At 35.7% G+C, this 11,010-nt stretch overlaps 1 pseudogene; it reads right to left on the bottom strand.

Moving 5' to 3' along the window:
• Positions 1-2,503: 2,503 nt before the first annotated feature.
• On the bottom strand, positions 2,504-4,685 carry LOC100355287 (septin-7-like; annotated as a pseudogene).
• Positions 4,686-11,010: the final 6,325 nt, after the last annotated feature.

The raw sequence follows: 11,010 nt of genomic DNA on the forward strand, positions 1-11,010 counted from the left end.
CGTTAATTGCATAAATTATATACGATGGTTAACAAAATAGAGCCCTTGCCCATAAATTATCAGTGTTATCTAACATATAAGCAAATCCCCTCGATGAAAGTTAGAGGGAAAATGCATGAAGTGTTATTTTTTCATCATAAAAGCTCCTAACCAGGAAAGCAAAGTGAAATTCTGCTACTAGACCTTCAGGTAAGTTCTCCACCCTTCATAATTATAATCAGAAAACCAACAGAAAATTTAGGTAAATGTAAAAATCTGTAACCAGTCATCTTCATTCATTCAGTTGCACTTACATATTGGCATGTATTCAATTGTTGAAACCAGACTATTATTTTGAGATTAATAAAACATGTAAGTCATAGTCAAGTAAAAGAGGGGAGAGCACATTAAGTACTCATGTCAAAAATAAGAAAGATGATTTTTTTTCAGATTCTGCTCACAAATAAAGATTTAAATGACAATTTTTAGAGTTTTTGTGCCAGTAATTGACAACTTATATGAAACAAAAAATCCTTAATATATATTGCCAAACTAAATCAAGAAAAAATATGTAATGTGAATCATTCCATAGCTATTTTAAAAGTTATTTCAAGGAATAAATATTTGTGGAAAAGTAGAAAATTGTATAGATGAATGATGCTAGAAAATTAGGATATCTATATGTGACAAAATGAACTATGAGCTAAGCTTAACATTATGCTTTATGGAATAAATGAATTCACTGTAGCTTATGGACTTAATTAAGTCAAATGCAATAGATAAATCTTTTTGATGCTGAGTTAGGTAAAAATTTAGGTATAACAACAAAAGAATAAACAATAAATTGATATAGAAGGCTTCACCAATTTTAATAATTTCTGTTCTTCAAGAGGTTTTGTTAATATAATGAAAAGACAACACACAGACTTGGAGAAAATATTTATAAATCAAATATCTGACCAAACCATACTACCTCTAGGTATTTTCCCAAGAAAAATAAAAAGCATGTATCTATTCAAAACTTGCATATATGTATTCATAGCAGCTTTGTTAATAACAGCTAAATAATTGAATTAATCTAAATATTTATGGACAGGTGAATGGCTAAGCAAACTGTAATAAATTCCTTCACTGGAACATCATTCAGCAATAAAAGCATGAAATATTGATATATACTTCATATAAATGAATCTCAAAATAATCTTGCTCATTTGAAAAAAAAAGATAGACATCCTTACCCCAAAAAATATACACTGCATTACTCTATTAATATAAAATCCCAGCAAATTCAAACTAATCCACAGTGACAAAAAGGCATGAATCTTCTTTTGGAAGTAATAGAAATGATCAGTATGTGGATTGTGTTTATGATTTCACATGTATGCATGTTTTTGTGTGAGGGATAAACTCATTAGTCTGTAGATTTTAAGTATGTGTAGTGTATTGTAAATAAATTTTAACAGAACAGGTGTAAAATGGATAATTTTCTCAGAGGAAAAATGAGAATAAATTAATGAACTCCCTAGAATAATTTCTGAATGGAAGATCAAAGAAAAATTCCAAACAGGACTACAAAGGTTGATAAATTAATTAAGATATAAAGGAATAATTATGATGCTAACAGCTAATATGCATGATTCAGTTAACATGTAAGTGGTGTTTTATTTATGTTTTATATCACAACATTGTTTATTATGTGAAATTTTTTTTACAATAAAAGCCAAAAAATAGAAAAAGGTAATATAGATATATAGCTAAATGCTTAATGATGGCTTTTTTTTCTCTTCAAGAGACCATTTTCCCCAAAGCTAGTCAAATAAACAGTGCATATATGTAAAAATAGATCATCATTAGCTTCACATTTTGCCCAGAAATGATCTATAAATGCGTTTCTGCTATGCTTCTTACCATAAAGTGTAAAAATAAAGTAAAAGGAGAATTTCCTTGTTGGTTCCTACAGTTTGAAAGATGCTACTTCCTAATTTACAGGGCCAATACATGGAAAATACCTAAATTAAATATTATTTCAGGAATGAGCTTTAATGAGATGCTGGCAAAAGAGGGCTGTAAATGAGGATAACATGTTTAAAGAATCAAAGGAAAGAAAGATTTTTATACAAAAGCTGTAGGTGCACTGTAAACACATGGACTTTTTTTCGATGTGTATTTTAAACACTGGAAGTGTCAATAAATGGAGTGAACTATGGTAGACTAAATTACACTGTTGTATATGCTGCACTAATTATCAGAGAGAAGTGTAGTTTGCGTCAGATTATGCCAATTAATCCTCAGTGAAAATTTTCCAGAATCCTTTCATTTTGGAATATCCTGTCAACAATCAAACTACCAGAAGATGATTGTACAACAGTAAAATATTCTCTTGCATTAAATTGAAGATATCTGTTTAATTTTAAAAATAAAAAACAAAGGTACTTATTTAAGGTACTTTAATTTTCATCAAGAACAGCAAAAGAAAATTTTTGTCCTGTTAAATCTATCGTTGTGTTTAAAACTTGCAAACTGTTCAGACAGATCCAATCAACACTGATGTCCAAGCGGAGATATTCACAACTAATACCTCAGTGGTTGTCAGCAGAGTTAGAAAGATCTTCATTGTCTTCTTGTTCTTTTCCAAGGTTCCTGAAGAGTTCTGTTCGAAAACATGTTGTTGAGCTCCCTGTTTTCTTTCTCATCCTCAAACTGACATTTTTCCTCTAATTCTTTTTCATCTGCTCACGAGTTGATGAAGCTCAGCTTCAGGGTCCTCCAGTCTAAATTTTTTCTTTGACTTTCGTTTCAGACACCCGCTTCATCTCCATCTCTGCTTTCTTCATCTTAGCTACAGGCCCCTTCTTTCTTCTCCCACTTGTGCCAGAAGTCTCTTAGTAAGCTGCCCTTTATTCTTGTTGTTATCAACGCCACTGTAAGCCACAGCTGCCACTTTTATGCTTCTGTAATTCTCATAATGAACATTATTAGTAACATATTTCAAGTCTTTTATCACCATATTTCTTAGAATAGTAAAATCACAGTGTTTGTGATTTTCAACTTTAGCAACAGCCCAAGGACACTGCCTTCCTCTGACCTTTTAACTTCAATGATAGAACTACTGCCTACAGGGCCAGCGCTGTGGAACAGTAGGTTAACGCCCTGGCCTGAAGCGCCGGCATCCCATAAGGGTGCCAGTTTGAGGCCTGGCTGCTCCACTTCCAGTCCAGCTCTCTGCTATGGCCTGGGAAAGCAGTGGAGGATGGCCTGTGTCCTTGGGCCCCTGTACCCACGTGGGAGACCCAGAAGAAGCTCCTGGCTCCTGGCTTCGGATCGGTGCAGCTCCTGCCATTGTGGCCAACTGGGGAGTGAACCATTGGATGGAAGACCTCTCTCTCTCTCTCTCTCTCTCTCTCTCTCTCTCTCTGCCTCTCTGCCTCTCTGCCTCTCCTCTCACTGTGTAACTCTGACTTTCAAATAAATAAATAAATCTTTAAAAAAAGAATCACCGCCTACCACAGCAAGAGGTAAATGGTCATTTATATTTTAACAAGCTTATCAAGCTTATTTTCTCCTTCAGCATGTGCTTCTGGAAATTCATATATTTAATTTTTTGTTCTTGGATTTCTTTCATTATCTGCCTTTTATACTGTTGGCATTTCTCTGGTGTGAGTGTGTCTGCTTTGGCAATACATGGGATGATGTTCCCTTTTTCAAGCAAATATGTCCTAAACAAGGTATCCAATGGCTTCAGTCCATGCCCTGAAGGAACAAGGAAGGAACAATGAAGGACAAACAACAGTGAGCCCTGTTATCAGGCATCTGGCTTCTGTTCAGAGATTCTTCCTTTAGATTGTCTTCAGATTTACTATCAGTGTAGTTGAAAACAGGCGGCCAGCAATGACTGTTATCCACTGCATCTCCAGATCCTGGGGTATCAACTATTGTGGGCAGCAACGGAACACCACCTTCTTGGATTAAAACTTTGGATTGTTCCTCCTGTGCAGGTTATTGTTTTTATTCTGTGAGAAGGACCTGGATACTCTGGAGAATAAAAATCTGTGAGGAGGGCCGACGCCGCAGCTCAATAGGTTAATCCTCCGCCTTGCGGCGCCGGCACACCAGGTTCTAGTCCCGGTCAGGGCGCTGGATTCTGTCCCGGTTGCCCCTCTTCCAGGCCAGCTCTCTGCTGTAACCAGGGAGTACAGTGGAGGATGGCCCAAGTGCTTGGGCCCTGCACCCCATGGGAGACCAGGAGAAGCACCTGGCTCCTGCCTTCAGATCAGCGCAGTGCGCCGGCCACAGCGCGCTGGCCGCAGCGGCCATTGGAGGGTGAATCAATGGCAAAGGAAGACCTTTCTCTGTGTCTCTCTGTCTCACTGTCCACTCTGCCTGTCAAAAAAAAAAAATCTGTGAGGAATAACGGGTTGATTAATGTGGAATTTCCCAGTCCAAATTCACTGTAGTTTATATCTCAAAGTGAGGATTCAGCTCATAAGGAATAGCCTGCAGTTTTTAAGTCAAAAATATTAAAGCAAGATCGGTTTTAGTGTTCTTGGATTTGTGGACAGTGCAGCTATATTCAGCCTAATGTCTACTGCCATGAGGGTGGATTCAAACTCTCTCTTCACTGATTTTCTGTACAGTTGATTTGGGAGATAGACAAATCCCACATGGCCTTCAAGGTTCCTCTGTTGAGCTACCATGGTGCTGCTGTTGATGGAAGCAGGGTTTTAACAATCATTGTAGTGAACACTGTTGTGACAACAGTGTTGACAGCTGAAGTTGAGTCCTTCTCCAGTATTGTTCTCAATCCCGGAAGGTTGCCCAACAAGGCTATGCCTCCCTCCTGGGGCATTTCCTACATCCAATGGCTGATTGGTCTAGGCAACAGTGCAAAAAACTTCCTCTTTCTTTGATGGAGACACCTTAGGATATCCAGTCCAATGCTCCTTGTACAATCTTTTGCTTCTTGTGTTTCACTTGTTGAGCTGTTAGCTTTCCCTCTACCTAGCTTTCACTCTGTGAAAGTGAGCCACAATCTCCATAGATGTTGATTCTCAGGAAGTTTTCCAATTTACCTCATGCATGCAAATCTCAGAAGCTAAGAATCAGTTTCCCAAGGAACCAGATCTGAGACAGCGATTATGCTATTTCATCTGCCAAACAACTTTCTGAGGTATGTTCTTTAGTTTTTATGTTTTACAAGTGAAGAAAGAATTTAGGTTAGGAAATGTAAGTGAGTAACTTGTCCAAGCTGCTTGGACATATGAGCATAGTTGAAGGACTTGATGAACAAACAAAGGCCTTTGTAGTGTGAACTGTACATCCTCCAGGAGATGGTTTTGTTATAAATGAATCTTAATATCTATTTTAAACATTTTTAGTTTGGCAGATTATATAAATCTTAAAGACATAGTTTATGTATCAAAGTATCTCTAAGAATAGCTCTATAAGGTAAAGTGAGATTTACAAATTATATCACAGTTAGTTAGCTAGTTGAATCTCTGTACCCAATAAGTTGATTAATAGGGCCATGTGAAACTATCCTGTGCATTTTTTAAGGACAACATATTGCTAATACCTACCTAAGACTGCCATATATTTAGCACTGATAAACGTTTGTGGAGTTTAATTGAAGCTCTAGGGAGTCCATGATGGATTGCCATCAAGCCCTATCATTGAGCTTGTCTTCTATGATATTTGTATCAGTGGATTGAATGGAGCCTGTAATCATAATTATAAAATCTGCTCTAAGTGTTCCATTAAAATAGGACTGACAAATTACATATTCAAAGAAAATTCAGATGTCTAATTCATCAATATTTATTCTAAAAACATTTATTGAGCAGCCAGTATTAACTGGACCCTCTTCTATACACTGAAGCAACAAAAATTATTAAAATGTTTTTATTATCTGTTACAAGATGACATCTAATAGATTTTGTGTGGAATGCTAGATTTATTTTTTAAAGGAACTGCACAATTTAGAATAACTGGTCAAGATGTTGGGTTTGCATTGGGACAAATACACATTTTTGAAAAACCTAAAAATATGATCCTGTTATCAATGTTATCTGAATCAAATTTATGTAGCATTCATAGAAACATAATGTCTAGACAAATCAAAGGCAGAATCACCACCTCTCTTCTGACCTTGTCAGTATATATCCATGGTACTATATTCAGTCTGAGCAGCGCATTAAAATGGGGGTCATTAGCCTTAAGAAATGAAAGCTAGCAAAAGGCATGGTACACTCCCTGACAGTTTTGCCAAGAAACTGGAGGCTTGCTCTTTGATGCTTCATAAAGAAAAGTATAAGGAAATTGCAAAGAAATGAATTTGGGCTTTACCTGTGAAAGAACTTTGTAACAGCTATGCTAACTTTGACAGAGGAATATTCTCTCTCAGGACATGTGAGTTTTTTCTTTAATGAAGTGTGTTTTTGAGAGTAGCTGAATATTATTTGTTGAGCTCAATAACTTCTAAACTTTCTTTTAAAGAACAGAGACTTTTTGCCTTGAGATAAACCACTTAATGGGATAGAATGGCATGATTTTATAATAGAGTCCCTATATGCTGAAAAGAATTGAGTATATTCTATTTCCTATAATTATTTGTTTGATCTCAAAATATAGCCAAATAAACTTACTGAGGAAAATGAAATTCAAAATTCAGACATCCTTGTGGAATAAATTCTAACAAATGGACTCTCTACATTATTCTATATATCTGAAAAACTCACGTTATTAACAATACCATCAAAATAATTCCCTATAACATAAAACAAGGATGTTAATCATTTGTCATATTACTTCACTCTGCCTTATATTTTATAGTGTCAATTCAACTCATAGGGGAGTCTCTATGTATCATTAGTATGGTGTGTGTGTGTTAATTTAATAAATTCTAGCAATAACCAAAACATTTTTTCAATGTATATCATAGATATAATTTACAAACAAGTGGTAGATTGATCAATAGCAGTTACTGGACAATTCCAAAGCAAAGGCAGATTATCCATGGCCTCCATTGGTATAGTGGCCTCTTTAAATGAAGAAATTTCTTTTTATATAGTTCTATTTGTTTATTTGAAAGGCAGACAGAGATCTTACATCTACTGGTTCACTGTCCAAATGGCCGCAATGGCTGGGGCTGGGCCAGGCCAAAGCCAGGAACCAGGAACCTCTTTTGGGTCTCTCACATCAGTGCAGGGGTCCATGTATTTGGGGCATCTGCTGCTGCTTTCCCAGGTGCATTAGCAGGGAGATGAAGTGGAAGTGGAGCAACCAGGACTGTAAACGGTGCCTGTATGGGATGCCAGCACTTCAGGTGGAGGCTTAACTTTCTATGCCCCAGCTCCAGCCCTGAAGAAATTTCTTAAAAGAGCGATAGAAAACATAGAATGCCAGGACAAGAATCGTGGACATCGTTTTATTCTGCATGCAATAACATTTTTTGGACAAGGAAATGTATTTTGGAAAGACAAGTTCACAAATATATAAGAGAACTTCTGGAAACTCAAGGTAAAATTAACAAGCTAAATTGAATTCCTGGACAATTCTTCCAGGAATGTATACAGAACCATGAAACATCATGTTTTGAAAAAAATAAAAAGAATGTGTTTTAAATAGGAGGACTGAAGAGAGAGTCACCTTAGATATGTGCTGGAGCATTTCATTACTCCAGACCTCATTTAGAACTGGCAACTTAATGGGTTACACCAGGTAAATGGCTCACAACAGTGCACCCGACCATAGTATGTGTTGCCTTCAGAAGGAAGCATTAGCTGTTGGTTTTAAGTTGACATTGATCTTCAAAGATTCAACATATGACATTGGCTTTCAGAGTGGGGATGTTAAAAGATCACATGTACTGGGAGCTTATAAGTAGTCTGTCTTACAGTGAGTCCAGTGTTGCTGAAGGGCCACCTTGAGCTTCTAGAATTTCAAACACACTATCTAATTGTCCATCTCCATGCAGTTTGTGTTTGGGAAGTGGGGTTCTCTTAGTAGAAATGACCAAGAACAACGTCCTATACCAGAATTCAAAACAACAAACAACATAATATAATTTGTATTATATATATAATATATACATACATATGTATAATATGTAATATGTATTATATATAATATATTTCTGGAGGATTTTAAAAAATCAGTGCCAAAAGTAGAGAAATTTGGGTGTTAATTCCTATCATATGCCTGTATAAACTCAAATCTTTGGCTTATACAAGGATTTAATGGATCTTGGAGGGTGACGACAGATTATCATCAACTTCATCAAAGAATATTGTGAATAACAGCTTCAATTGCAGATACAATCTCTTTACACATGCAATTTATTGGAGGTCCTTGCACTTGGTATACATTTGTGTACCTTTTAAGCTAGTAAATGCTTTTTTCTCACTGCCAATTAATACAAATAAATAAAAAGATATTGACCAATGACCTTTATCTTGCAGAATCAACAGCACAGGATTTCTGTCTATGTCAGGGTTGCCTATATTCTCCTTATCTTTGTCACAGTATTGTCTTCAGAGACCTCATGTATCCCAGAGTAGCATCATAGCCTTTAGCATGATCACATTGTGCTGATTAGACTTGGTGAAGTAGTATTCTGTTAGTAAGACTTAGCAATACACATATAGGTCAGTAGGTGATAGATAAATCTGAGGAAGAATCAGGGGCTTATCTTATCAATACATTTGCTAGGGCTCACTCTTCTAAAACATATCAAAATAATCCCTGTGACAGTCAAGTAGCAGAACTTTCTGGTCTCCTAAACATAAAGATTAACTCCAAAATTCCCATCTCACCAAAATTTGTAACAACTGTCTTTATGGCAAAGAAGTCAGCAAACTCTTCTTGTGAGAGTCAGATGGTAAGTATTTTATATTTACACACCATATTCTTTTGCAATTTCAACTCTGCCATTGTAGCATTGAAGCAGCCCTGAGCAAAAAATAATGAATGGTGTAGCTGTGTTCCACTTAACTTTATTGGTAGGTAAAAGCCATATTCCACCTGGGGGCCATAGTTAATTGAATTTTCATTTATGATATGCCAGGAAATTCCAGCACCCCAAGATTATTGATTATAGGATCTACATTTACATAAATCTAACCCCCCACAGGGAGCCAACCGACTGCAGCAAAATTGGCAATATGGTCCCTAGAAAGCAGTCTCTGTCATATGGTAGATTTTTTTTTTTTCAGATTTCTGAGGAATCTCTATACTGTCTTGCATAATGGTAGAACTAGCTTAAATTCTAACCAACTGAGTATTAGGGTACCTTTTCCCCAACATCCTTCCCAGTATTTGTTATATTTTGATTTTTGAGTGATGGTCATTCTATTTGGGGTTATGGTTTTTACTTGCCTTCCCCTATGCCTCGTGATCCTGAGCATCTCTTCATGTGACGGTTGGCAATTTGTATTTCACCCTTTGAAAAATGCCTGTTCATATCGTTAGCCCATTTCTTATTGTTTATAGCTCTTTGTCTATCTTCTTGAAGAACAGTGGTTTTTCTTGCTATTTGAATCATTTACTTAGTGGAAGGTTAAGCTTGTGATTATAAAGTAAACTTAAAGTATATCATTGTAGAAACTAAAAGAGAAATAACAAAGGGATGAGGAGGAGGATGGGAATAAGAAAGGGAGTATAGAGTTGGAAATATCATTTTGCTTTTAAAAATATATATATGAAATACATGAAATTTGTTCCCTTTATCTAAATTTTGTTTAAATTTTAAAAAACAATCTCTCTGGTCTCACCCAAATGAGTGACCATGAAAGCATTTAGAAACTACATCTAATACTTAATACTCTGTGAGCACTGTGTATCTTCTAAGACTTTTCAGGTGTAATGTTCTTACAGTATAGAGCACACACACACACATAGGCATACTACACTATTCAACATTGAGGAATACACTTCTAAAATATTTCCTCCAAATTTCTCTGCTTCTTGCTTTATGGTAGATTGACAGTTTTTAATGAACCGTATTTCTAGAGATGGATACTATAAAATTTGCTGTTGCCTTGGAAAGGTAGTAGATTTCTCTTCAATTTTAAGATCTATGCATGCAACATTTCTGATCCTTCTTGCCCTCACCACCATCCAAATGAATTTTTTTCATATATAATGTTAATAGTTAAGCAGTCACCTTTAATGAGTATTTAGTTGACTGTATTTCTTTCATTATCTTGCTTATCAGTGTTGATCATCTTAAAGTGTAAGGATAGGTCATAGATCATAGGGATATTATTTGTTTGTATCCCACTGAACAAAATCCCATATCTAAAACAATACTGAGAGATTATTAGCACAGGCCTCAATGACTGTGATTTTCTGTGGCAGGGACCTCTTGACATGACAAAAGGGGAATAAAAGGTCATCATTCAACTTCTAGACAGATCTCATAATACTTCAGTCATTCCCAGACAGGTAACTGATTCCTTTCACTGTTTCTGCTGGGGATTAGGTGAGTTGCTTATTACTGCCCTTTTAAAGGCAATTGATTTTTTATGCACTCCTTGTCATCATTACTGTCTGAGTAATGTTAATGAATGCTCATTATTATAAACTATTATCTTTGCTTTAATGATTTTTTCCAAAGAAGTATTGAGAATCAGGAATCTTTAACTCTTGTCCCTACTCTTCCATTTTCTGTTTGTGTGACTTCAGTCAAATTATTTACCATTCCAAGGTCTTAGTTTCTCATTTATAAAAGGAATAGATGGTTGCAATTATTCAAGCTATGATACTTTCTAAATTCATGAAATCTCTTCACTAGTGTCAAATTACTTGCTCTTCTATGAAAAGATTAACATGTCTGCTTGTAAAGTGAGAATAATTTTTTAAAATTTGTGATTAACTTAAATGTTAACTCCTATTTTATCTTATGCTTTTCAAAGATATTCCATATATATTGCATTGTACTCTGATTTTTTAAATACTATGAAGACTTGTTTGACAAAGACCATTTCACCCTTTTGCACTTCTTTGATTTCTCTATTATACTATATTTCTAGCCAC

This window comes from Oryctolagus cuniculus, chromosome 3 (assembly GCF_051225735.1).
Source record: "Oryctolagus cuniculus isolate XC-2025 breed Fujian yellow rabbit chromosome 3, ASM5122573v1, whole genome shotgun sequence".
Lineage (NCBI taxonomy): Eukaryota > Metazoa > Chordata > Mammalia > Lagomorpha > Leporidae > Oryctolagus > Oryctolagus cuniculus.